The sequence below is a fragment of the Pleurodeles waltl genome, chromosome 3_1 (genome assembly GCF_031143425.1).
Source record: "Pleurodeles waltl isolate 20211129_DDA chromosome 3_1, aPleWal1.hap1.20221129, whole genome shotgun sequence".
NCBI classification, from domain to species: Eukaryota; Metazoa; Chordata; class Amphibia; order Caudata; family Salamandridae; genus Pleurodeles; species Pleurodeles waltl.
The window spans coordinates 968,889,805-968,902,652 of NC_090440.1; the positions used below are offsets into that span (position 1 = coordinate 968,889,805).

A 12,848-nucleotide genomic window follows, 5' to 3' on the forward strand; every position below is an offset into this window, starting at 1 on the left:
GCTCTGACCTGGTGCAGTCAGGATAAAACTGCAGGTGGTATGGTAATGCTCCATATTGTAAGTATCCCACCCTGAGATCTATACCTCATTTGGTTATTACAGCATATCCTGTTTTTACAAGGATAGAAATCTACTTTATATATCATAAGCAAGGCATTCTCTCACCCATAACACAAATAGGGAAATCAGATCTAAGACTTTACCATTGGGATCGGTAAAACAGTTTAGTAGGTTGAGCACCTGGCGTATAGATATGTCAAACCTGCTCCTCACAGGTCTGAATCGAGTCTAGTCCAACTTCTCATTTCATTTCTTCTTCAGTGTCTAATTGTTTCAGTGCTAGAACTTGTCTGTCTGTTTTGATGAAATCAAAAGTCAGTAATGTTACATTTCATTTTATAGGCAATGTCTTTTGAAAATACCGAAAATACTGCTACCTTTACAAATTTGGCAACCAAAAATTACTTTCGTATTGTGGGGAACACAATAAATGTTAAACTACATGAAGGTGCATAGATTGTCATCCCTCCCTCTTTTTTCACTTATAAACTTGAGGGTTATGCGTTTTATCCAGATTACACTGACTGTTATCATAATAGTTGAACTGTTTAGTTTTATATTAATGTCTTTTTAGAATGGCAAAGCAGACACTTTTAGAGAAAAATGTAGAGTGGTGACCCCACTGGCATTTTGACGTTCGTTGTTGGCATTTGAATGCATCCCAGATATATGTCAAACAATACGTTTCTGCCAAAGAAATTTAAAGGAAATATCGTTGTGTGAATGTTCTTCAACTCATGAGGTCATCAAAGCAAAAACGAAGTCATCATTTACAGCACGTCGATGTTTCTAACAGGTTCTTCTTTAAGGTACTAGGAAGGTTTTCGAGCAAGGCAGTCTTTTACATGTATCTGCAGCATCCCTGGTCCAGCGCCTAGCAACAAAACACATCCATAGTCAGACTCAAGTACAAAAGACATTCATCATCGCTGTGAGGCGAACTGTAGTGAAAAGACAGACAACAAAAAAAAAGACTATAACAATGATAACATTGGCTAGTGAGTAAAGAAGACAGCAAACATATCGACCATTGAAAAACGATCAATCACAACAATATCTGAATGGAGTCAAATACTCCCCCAAAATGTGAGAGATAGCCCTTGAGTGACAACAGCGTTCAATTAAATTCTACAAAAAGGCGAGGGACCTTTGTCTGAGTATGGATATTTTGAGCATGTGAGTTTTGCTGTAAAATATTATATTACATATGGCTTATATTTTTGTGGCTAGACATTATTGCATGGTTGGGGGGTGTGGCCAACATGGCGACCGGAGTGGCAGCATAAACTGCAGCTCCGCGCCCGGCCCTTTTTAATTATCCTGATTGTGACGCCTTCAACTCTTTTCGAGGCAGGCGTTGCTCTTTCGGCTGCCCAGAACCTCAACTAGAAGCGGCGCTTCACTTTGGACGCCGACGCTGCCCATCGCACCTTGAAACGACCGAGGCGCTGCTGTGCGAACACCTGCGAATGAGACCTGGGCGAGTCCCGTCCTGGGCCATAGGCCGGCTCCGCCGTCGGCGCACTAAGGCCTCGCGCGGATTCGAGGAGCACGGACGTGCTTGTGAAAACCGGCTTTGTGAGGGACCTGGGCTCGGAGCCCACGCAGAAGGTGAGCACTGGACCGGACTCCCCTTTCCGTGGTGCGGCGCGGGCTAGGCGCCGGACCCAGCTCGCGGTAGCGCTTTGCCCGCTGCTGAGGATGGACGCAGCCCGCGCGCCAGTGCGACACTGGTGTAAACCAGGCCCCAACTCCCCTTATTAAAGGGTAAATTAAATCCAGCTGAAAAGTCTCCGTAGCACCGGAACGGCGTGCCTGGCCAGGCTGTGGTCCGTGGTCGCAGTTGCTGAGGGACGCAACGTGTGGCCTGGGCACAGGAGAGGTGCGGCCACTTGGGATCCAACAGAGGCGAGATAACGATGAACTGACACGAGATCGACGCTGTACATGTGTTTGCGCTCTTCGGTGACATAAACCGAGTCGCAGCGTGTACAGGAGGCCCTGGCCCCCCTCTCGGTCAGCATACACGGTGCTGACAACTGCCCCTTAAAAGCACAGCAGTAACCACTTCTGATCCCCCTGGCTCCATAAATAAACTTTCTCAGGAACGAAATTTGCTTCAAGCTGGGCAGAGAGTCGGCACAGCCCTGTGCCCCTTTCCATCTCCTCTTCGTCAGCCCACTGGTGCCCTGACTGTCTGCTGCAATTATGCTGATTTGATCCTCTGAGCCAGAGTGACCCCATTTACGCCCACACACAGCACCCCCCACGCCGCGCCAGTGCTCCGGCATCGTGTAGGACGATGCCGCCTGTGTGGCTTCGATTGAACTACGTATTTACCGCTCGCATATGTAACCCGGATGCACAGCTGCAGAACTGGGCATCTGCACAATAATACCGCCAAGGACCTGGAACCAGATTGACTGATATACTAATACCAACACCCCCGCCTCGCCCGAGGCGGTTAGGAAACTGTCCCGGCTGACGCAAGACACTCCACCACACTGGCGCTGCAACTCCATCCTTTGCCTGGCACTCATGGTAATGTAAATGGACCCTAATCGACATAGTGCCACAGTTCTCTAACATTGCCGCTCAGCCTACGACATATCTAACCGGGCACACACCACTAGTAAACCTCCGGTGCCTCAGACACCAAATGGGCAAACCAAAAACCCCATGTGCACCCTCAGGGAACATGGATTCTAGTGCTCCCCCTTCTTCCGGGGAACACTCAACTACGCACCAGGCTCTGCAGAAGATGGAACTTACTCTACAGGCTCATATAACACAATTCGAAAAGATATTGCAAGCTAGCCTTGAGACCAAGTCCACCCTCAAAGCCAAAATAGTATCAGTTGCAGAAGATGTCAACTTATTGCAAACAGACCAACATGCACTGGCTGATAGGGTAGCGAAACTGGGAAGAGACACCGTGTCCCTTCCCTCGACTGTGAAGGACCTACAAGCGCAGATGACTCACCTGACAGCCGAAGTGGATGCCTTAAAACGCAGAGCTGGATACGCAGAGGGAAGATCACGCCGCAACAACATCCACCTAGTGGGGTTCCCTGAACGGGCCGAAGGTCCATGCACAGAACTATTTATAGAACAATGGCTCACGGAAACAATACTAAAAGACAATATCCCAAAGTTCTTCTCAATAGAACGCACCCACAGGGTCCCGGGCAGATGCCCTCCACCCAGCGTGCAGCCTCGCCCACTAATAGCAAGACTCCTCAACTACTGTGACAGAGACCTCATCCTACAACTATTCCGTAAATCAGGTCCTATACGATTTGACAATGCAGAGATCACAGCCTACCCAGACTTTACCGCGGAAGTGCAGAAGAAACGCAGCTCTTTTTACCGGGTTAAAGAACGCCTACACGAGCACAACATCAAGTATGCGTTGTTGTTTCCGGCCAAACTCCGCGTACAGGACGACTCCCGAGCCCTCTTTTTCACAACTCCAGAAGATGCATGGACCTGGTTGCATGCCAAGGGCCTGGTTGATCCAACAGACACAAGTAACCCTGCGGAAAAGTGGTCCTCCCCCGAGGCAAGACGCAGGCAACGCAAAAAACAAGGCATGAAACCCACACCCGAACAGTCTCAAACGGAGCGTTCTCTCCTCCTGCAGGCTACATCTCAATTTGTCAATGCATCACCAACAACCCTATCCAGCCACACAGACGGAGAACCAGACCAAGACGCAAACTCTGACTCCGCGGATTCTATCCGTTGCCCTTCCCTCACACCACACATGGCAGACGATATTTGCTAAACATTCAGGAGCTACACATCTCAGTGCCCCGCGCCATGACTAATTTGGAACGACAGGGCCCAACCCGAATATTAATTTAGGAACTGTTTGAGAGGACTTGAGGCCCTTTATCATCACACGCCACAGCAGACCAGTCACTTGAGGTCCCGGGCAGAATATCCAGCACTAAGGGCAACCCGGGCCGGGCATCCTCATGACTTGGAACCAACAACCTAAAGCACGCCCACTCCATATGGACTGTTCTCCCAAGCTGGCAATCGCTGGAACCTCACTAGCCTTGCCACCACTACAGTTAATGTTGTATACAGTTATTGATTTTATTTTCACTCAATTGTTCTCTCCCACGTTGTTTAATAGGGATCACGTTTACAGTAATTCACGTCACATTTGTTTAATCATTAAGATTACACTCAATTACACCAAGGGCACATACTGGCTAACCTCTGCGGGCACATGGCACATCACTAACACAAATGTAGCAGGGGCCACACACCTCCCTCGATTAATTAAACCCATAAATACCTCATGACCTCCCAAAACCAACAACATATCCCAAAATAGAAAGTACTCACATGGAACATAAAAAGTATGGCATCATTGCGCAAGAGGCAACAGGTTTGCACATATCTCAGGAGACACCAGATATATCTAGCCATGCTGCAAGAGACACATTTATCCAAGTCCACACTGGAAAGTACACGCGTAAAATGGAAAGGGCAATTACACGGAACCACATCCTCGTCATTCGCCTGGGGGGTGGCGATCTGGATCGCCCCAGGGGTCCCATTTATCACGTCCTGTACGCAATGTGATCCCAATGGGAGATATGTGATACCGGAGGGCTACCTTGACGGCTCCCCCCAGCATTGGTGGCGTTATATACTCATAACACAAATCAATGCGACTTTCTGAGTACACTTAATACTGGTAACCTTAGCGACCCAGCGTTAGATTGCATTTGGGGAGGTGACTTTGATTGCGTCCTAGACACCCACACAGACCGCTCATTTCCCCCGCTCAACACCGCTCCGTCCAATCGTGCTTCACTTGACCTAGCAAATTGGGTTTCCAATAATGGTCTGGAGGACATCTGAAGAACCGGACACCCCACACACCGTGAATCTTCCTATTACTCCTCAGTGCACACTAGAATAGACATGCTGTTCGCATCAGCGGTTGTAATTCAGAAAGTAAGCACATGCGAGTACCTTGCTCGCACCATCTCAGACCATAGCCCGTTATATGCAACTCTGGTATGGGGCCGCACAGCACACTCGCATACCCACATGGCGACTGCAGACAGAGGCTCTCACAGACCCTCCCTTCCATGCAGAATTGGCCAAGTGCCTGTCTGACTATTTCTCCCTGAATAAGAACTCAACCTCGTCTCGCGCCATCGAATGGGACGCCCACAAAACTGTGATACCCGGTCACTGTCTCGCAGCCTCAGTGGGAGTAAGACAGATACTTACCAAAGAGCTGCAAGTGCTTGAGATTAAACTAAACAGAGCTGAGGTAGCAGTATCCAGAAATGAGTCCTCGTTAGAGGAACTGAATTTTCTCAGAGCCAGCCACAAGGAGGCAGACACCAGGCTATGTAAGCATGATTACAGACATTTCTTGGCGCCACAACACGCAGAGGGAGACAGATCGGGAAGATTATTAGCATGGCTAATTCGCCAACCAGCGCTATCCTCACCTATAGGCGCGATTCAATTGCATTCAGGTAACATCATCAACACCCAGGTGGAAATTAATGAGGCCTTCTTTACTTACTATTGCTCCTTATATACGCCTCCCCTCCCCAACTGAACAACAATTGGCTGATCTACTGTCATTAGTCCCCCAACACTCACACATTACTGACAACGCAGACACACTAGATGGCCCCATCACCATAGAAGAAATACGCCTAGCTCTGTCACAAATGGCAAGTAGTAAAACCCCTGGCTCAGATGTCCTGCCAGTAGAGTATCTTAACTCCCTTGCTATTCACCTCCTGAAACTACTTCTAGAGGTGTTCAATGAAGCGCGTAACAGGATGCAATTGCCTGACTCCATGCGCAAAGCCCTGATAGTTGTGCTTCCAAAGCCGGGCCGCGACCCTCTAGATGTCAAATCATATAGACCGCTCTCCCTCCTAAATTCGGACTGCAAACTTCTAGGGAAAATCCTAGCAAATAGGCTGCTTCCCTACCTACCAAATTTAATACACTCTGATCAGTCTGGATTCATCCCAGGGAGAAACACCTTCTTAAATATCAGAAGATTACTCCGCATAATGCACAATGTCACAGAGGCAGAAGCGGTGGCCCTCTCCCTAGACATAGAAAAAGCGTTTGACACACTGAGCTGGGACTACCTCCTGTGCACACTCTGAGCATTTGGTTTTGGACACGGCTTCATCAGTTGGATCAAAACACTTTACTCCAAACCCACAGCTCGTGTCAAGACAGGTCAAGTTATCTCCGAAGCATTCTCTATAGGCAGAGGCACTAGGTAAGGCTGCCCGCTATCCCCCTTACTATTCGCAATAGCCATGAAACCACTAGCAATCAAGCTCCGCAGCTACGCCCCCACATGGGGCATCCCAGAATCCAATACACACCACATCATATCCCTATATGCAGACGTCCCCTTAATATACCTGCGCAATCACACCACTTCCATTGCGGGGGTAATGTTAATACTGGACAACCTCGCACTCGCCTCCGGTTTGCGAATTAACTGGTCCAAGTCAAGTATCTTTCCCCTCACCCCCGTATCAAATGAATTGCATATGGCATTACCCCAATACCAACTACCATGGTCACACACAACCTTTAAATACTTAGGCACACAAATTTACCACACAATGGTCGACCTGAAAGAGGGCAATCTTGACAGAATACTCAGAACCACCCGAGGCTCACTGACATTCTGGAGCTCGCTCCTCCTATCTCCTATGGGTCGGGTAACCATAGCCAAAATGCTCATCCTTCCGAGGTTTCTAAACTACTTCACCGCACACCCGATACTCCTGCCACGCTCGTTCTTTCACAAGCTGCATTCCCTATTAACTGACCTGCTCTGGGGTAAAGATAGGCGCAGAGTAGCTTTACCTATAACACAATACCCGCAAGAGGTGGGCGGATTGGGCATGCCAAATTTCAAACTATATTATGCTGCTGCTAGGTTGCAATGGCTAACTATGTGGCTCAGTGAAACACCCCTGCCAGAAAGCGAAGTGATGCGTGCACAGACGGCACCACAAACAATTCTAACCTCATTATTGGCTGGCCCTCCCCGTCCGACGAAAAAGTCTATACTGTTGGATGTAGCCAGATTCTGCTGGCGCAGATACGTCCAAGGTAGAGCCCCTTTGCCTCCTTACTCCCCTTTGCTACTGATGATTCAACTACTGGGAATCCAAGTACTCTCACTACATCGCGATACACACAACATGAGACCATTAAACGTGGGGGATTACTATTCAAGCTCCACAACATGTACCTTCGAGGAACTAGTGACCGCCGGGGTCACGCACCCTGGGGCCTTCCTGACATACAGTGCCATCAAAAGACTACTCAATAACCTATGGGGGCTCGGCAACGCTGAACCACGCAAATCTCATCTGCTCACTGCAATCCTTACTATAGGCAACACAAAAGGCATCATAACTAAACTATACAAAGTGCTCCTAGCAGAGGTTTGCTCGGACCTGACACATGCTAAATCCCTTTGGGATGCCGTCCTTTCCACACCATTACCACAGAAAATCTAGGTGGCAGCTCTTACCACGATCAAGAACGTATCCCGCAATACTAGATTGCGGTACACCCAATTCAACTACATTCACCACTCCTATCTGTCCCCGGCCCGCATCAATAAAATGTATCCGAATTCAAACCCTGTATGCCCTAGATGTGCCACCCCAGCAGCTGACCTCTAGCACATGGTATGGAGCTGTCTCCCAGTAAATATGGCCTGGCAACGAATCACGGATACCACAGCTGATATCGTCGCGCATACTCTCACACCCACTCCGGAATCATGTTTACTCGGTACACGCCATCATGTTAAAGATGACAAACACCTTCACAGATTTATAGACCTCGCATTTGTAGTCTACAAGCGCTTGATTGCCATGCATTGGAAGGCCCCACATGCTCCACCACACTCCACCTGGGTCCGCGACATGCACAGTCGCTCACAAGCAGAGGCTCAGACACTACTCCAGCTACAACACAAGGGACTGATACAGGATGGTGCTGAAATTTGGGATAACTTTGTGGTAAACATAGAAGCCATAGATGACACATACCCCCCCTGAACCAGCCATTATCCAGAGGTTGACTCCCTGCTTAGCTTCCACACTACACAACCCCCTGCGGCCCACCAAATACTCAGCCCAGACAGCTGCAAACTCAACTGCAGCACAGCAAGGCATAGCTGTGGGAGCTTCTCCCAGCAGCAACCCCATGGAATCAGCATATTGATTTGTTTCCTCCATTCTTTGTGCCATGGGCCCCCCACCCCAGCTTTGTCCCCTGTCCCATAGCTCACATATACAGCAGTAGTGCCATCCCCAACCCCACCACCTCTGTTGCCAGCATATATAATTTTAGTACTCAAACGTGGCTCTAATTATAAGTTGTATTGTTATAAGTTGCACTCCAGTACGTTAAAATGTAACCGCATTGTACAAGACATCATATGCATGCAGCTAGCTTGCATAATCTTTAATAGTAAAATGTACTACTGTTTGTGCATAATGTTTAATAAACAGATTTTTTTAAAAAAATTATTGCATGGTTGGCATATTGTAGATAAAGATTATACAACTAATTTTGGCAGGTTGCAATTGTATCATGGATATTTTAGAAGGTAGATGTTACGGCACGGCTGACTTTTTTGTAGATCAGTGTTACACAGCTATTTTCAGGTAGGTATTGTATGGCTGATATATTTATTTCTAGGGATTATTGCATGGATGACATGCATTAACGGCGGGAGGGAGGGTGACATTAAATTTAAAATACTTTTAAAAAGAGCATGAAAAGATATTTTGTTAAAATGCCCTAGCGCATTATGGGGCACTCCTTGCTAGGAGAGGTGAATAATAAATAGGCAGCTATTGCCGCTCATTTGTTATTCACTTTTAAAATATATATTTTGGGTGTCCTGGAGCTCATTTAGGACACCCAGATTACTTTTTCTTTGAGGGTTACAGGGGAAACCCCAGGGCCCTGACAGCCCCTTGCCAGCTCTCCATCAGTACCCATGCTCTCGTGGGCAGAGAAACATTGCCCTGGCAGTGAGCTCCCTGGGAAACATTATTTGAGCTAGCCCTAAGGCACAGGGTCACTGGGGTCTTACAAGCCTTGGGGAGGGGGTTGAAGGCCTCGTCCTTATTTAAAAAACCTGCCCTGGAGGGTGGGGTGTGTAAGGCCTTTGCAGGCTCGTGGAGGGGGGCCACATGCCAACCTTCCCTTTATGAAATAGCCACCCCAGTGGATGGGTGACCAGGACCTTTGCAGGCTCGGGCAGGTGGACCACATGCCACCCTTCCCTTAAAAAAATAGCAGACCTAGGGATGGGGTCTCTGGCCCCTTTACAGGCTCAAGGGTTGCTGTGCTCTCTTCCCTTTTTGAAACCAGCAGAAGAGGTCCCCAGGAGTTGGAAATGCTCAATGAGGAGGGGGCCGCACACCTCCCTCCTCTTTTCGAAATGCAGCAGGTTCAAGGGGATAGGCCCTGGGGCCTTACGAGGCTTCGGGCTGGATTTCTGACCCTATGATCACGTGCCCCACTCCCTTCTAAATAATATGACTGGCCTCAGGGGAAGAGGCCTTGAGGTCCAAAATCGGCTCAGTGAGGGCGGGAGGCATTTTGTTATTGCAGTCCTGCTGGAATACTGTAGGATCACAGCAAAACAAAAACGTTTCTTTAAACATTTTGGCCCCAGGGCTAGTGGGAGCAAGGTATGACTACCTAGCCCCTTTATGTTCTTTTTTAAAACATTTTCAGGACAGGACATAGGACTAAGTCCCAGAGTCCTGTAATAGCTGCCACAACATTTGTTTTCATGTTGCTGACAGCAAATCAGAGCACCCACGCTTGGAGGACCCTTACTACTGTAGGAGGCAGGTGCTCAAAGGGGGGAAAAAAGCCCTGTGGCCATTCATAATGCTCTTTTTTTTTTTTGAAAGTTGTGCTCCAAAGACTCTATTGGGACTCCCCCAAACTCAATCCTTCAGATAGACTAATATTTTTGAGCCTTACTTAAAAAAAAAAACTTGTATGGATTTAAACAAAATCACAAAAAACAGGCCTTCTAGACCAAGATCTACTTCCTGCCAAATACGGTGTGATTCCATACAGACATTTTAGCTGTAGTGCATTCCAAAAATCCCTAAAGAAATGGCATGGGGAAATTGCATTTTGGGACCCCCTTTTACTTGGCCCCCGCTTGACGACCACATAATGTACCTGGGTACCCCATCTCCCAGGGCCATCTCCCAGGCTATGTCCTGGGAAGCCCACCACCATGACATTGTGGTTTTCCTACCCATGCCACTGACACCCTTGTGTTTCCTCTGACTTAGTGGGAGTATTTTCAAAACCCTGGCAAGAGGGAGCAAACATCAAGTGCACTCCTAGTGGGTGGGAGCTTCGGAAATGTTCCTACCTGCTGGGAGCGGTCTTTAGATTAGTTTTCCTGCCTGCAGTGATGCAGGTGGGAAACAGATCTTGATATTGTCCCCTCCCGCAGTGAGTAGCCTTAGGAGCTACTCTCTGTGGGCAAGAGCAATGTCAGCTCCTGCTGAGTGCATGAAGCCGGCTGGAGCCTTGGGGGACTTGAGGCTGCCCTGGAGGCCCCCAGTGACACTATGGTGGGTGCCCAGAGTGCGCACCAGGGCACCCACCTTTGACTGCGCAGGCCCCAGGGCATAGGGTTCCTGTGGCTGAAAGCAGCCTGGGGGGGCATGTGCCTCCTGCCCCTTGTGAAATGCACATGGCCCCAGGGAATGGGGTCCCCAGGGCCGAAAGCAGCCCAGGTAGGGGGCCACGTGCCCCCTCCCCCCTGAGAAATGCATCCAGTCCACAGAGATGGAGGGCCCAAAATCAGCCCATGGAAGGGAGCTGTGTGACCCCTCCATCTAAAAAAAGGTTGCTGGACCCTAGGGGATGGGTTCACCGGGGCTCAAATGCCCGGGGAGGGGAACATGTGTACTTCTAGCTAAAAATGCAGCCAGGCCCCAGATGATGGGGCCCTGAGGCCGAAACCGGTCCAGAGAGTGGAGTCCCATGAACCCCTTTCCCATAAAAATAACACAGGGCCCCAGGAGATGGGGTTTCCAGGGTTGGAATCAGCCTTAGAAGTGGGGCCATGTACACCTCACCTCCCCCTCAAAATAATGGCATGCCCGGAAAAGATGGGGTCCCCAGGGCCAACATTAGCCTAGGGAGAGAGACTACATGCCCCCCCTTGCTAAAATAAATGGGCCCAAGGGGCCCCTTTCGTTTCTAAAAAATAGATGACCATGGGGATGAGGTCCTCATGGCCTAAAGAGGCTCAGGGCTTGTCTTATCCAGGTGACTGGTTGACACCTGTTCGGTTTAGGTCAATAAGGACGCTCAATGAAGGACCACACGCTAATTATGAATACAATTTAGATTTACTAGAATTTCAGGTGAATATATGTATTTAGCACATCAACAATAGTAGAATAAGCGCAGCAATAAAAAGCATCTATTTATATATGAGTACACTACAAAGAGCATCTATGCATATATATAAGCAAAGAGTTAATTGACAGATATAAGCTTTGATTAACTGTATACCAAAATGCATCATGCTGCGATGTTCAGGAAGCAAAATATAAACGAGTTGAATACTTCAGATAAGCTTTGATTTACTACACACCAAAATGCATGTTTCAATTACTGCAGGAGGCTCACACTACGGTGTTCAGCAAAGCAAAATATAAACAAGCTGAAGTCTTCAGATTAGCTTTGCTTAACTGCATACCAAAATGTATGTTTCAATTACTGCAGCAGGCTCACACTACGGTGTTCAGAAAGCAAAATATAAACAAGCTGAATTCTTCAGATTATAAACACAGTACAAGCATAATAATCAATCATAATAATAGAGCAGAGAAACAAAGGCCTTTCATCCCTGTGTGGAACTTAACTTAGTCCACGAAATGCTGGGAAGCCCTCTACCGCCTGCTTGGACCTCTCTCCCCCTCAAGCGTCACGGTCTCTGAACAGCAAAACAGGGAGGCAGCGCTGGGCCATGGCAGCTTTCACAACCCCATCTGCGAGCTTCAAATCCCTCACCCGCACTTCAGTGCTTAAATAACTTGAAGCTTGGATTCTATCTCTTTCTGGCATTTTCTAGCTATCTTATCAGCACTTGGCTGCTCTGCCCTTCCCCAGACTTTGTTTTCATTCCATCTTCTCCCTGTACTCTCGTTCTCAAGGTTGAGATGGAGTCTTCTAAACAAACAAGCTTGAAAATAATATCATGAACTTTTCCACGTTGTTCGGGGGTTTCAGCAGGCATCACGCTCATCTACACTGCTCAAGCTAATTAACCCGTCGCGTCACAATGTCTTCTGCACCTTTCCCTATACTGATCAGGGCTCAAGGCTCTTTAGGCATCCCCGTCCTCTTTAAGAAAAAAAACCTACGGGATGGGTCCCCATGGCAGGACCATGTGCCCCCCGCCCCCCAAAGCACAGCACAGCAGGGGGTTCCATTTACCCATGGTAATTAAATATTACTATACAATAAAAAAACTGGAAATTTACTAAAAAAAAACAAATGTTGAAGTACTTTTATAGTTAGGTGTGAAAAAAATATGTGTTTTCTTTTTAAAAAGAAACCTAGAAATATACTGAAAATTTTGAAGCACTAACTATAACTTGTGCCCCCACCATAACACTCATAACATGTTTAATGACATCACTGATATCTTAAGTTACATCATTGATTACATCACTAATGACATC

At 47.9% G+C, this 12,848-nt stretch overlaps 1 protein-coding gene across 1 annotated transcript in view; it reads right to left on the reverse strand.

Annotated features, from left to right (window-relative positions):
* Nucleotides 1-379: 379 nt before the first annotated feature.
* The window catches only part of LOC138284835 (pancreatic secretory granule membrane major glycoprotein GP2-like), a 198,540-nt gene continuing 186,071 nt past the window's right edge, over nt 380-12,848 (reverse strand). The window contains exon 9 of the mRNA XM_069224024.1: nt 380-934. The gene's annotated coding sequence lies outside the window, so the exon portion shown is untranslated. The remainder of the gene's footprint in view (nt 935-12,848) is intronic.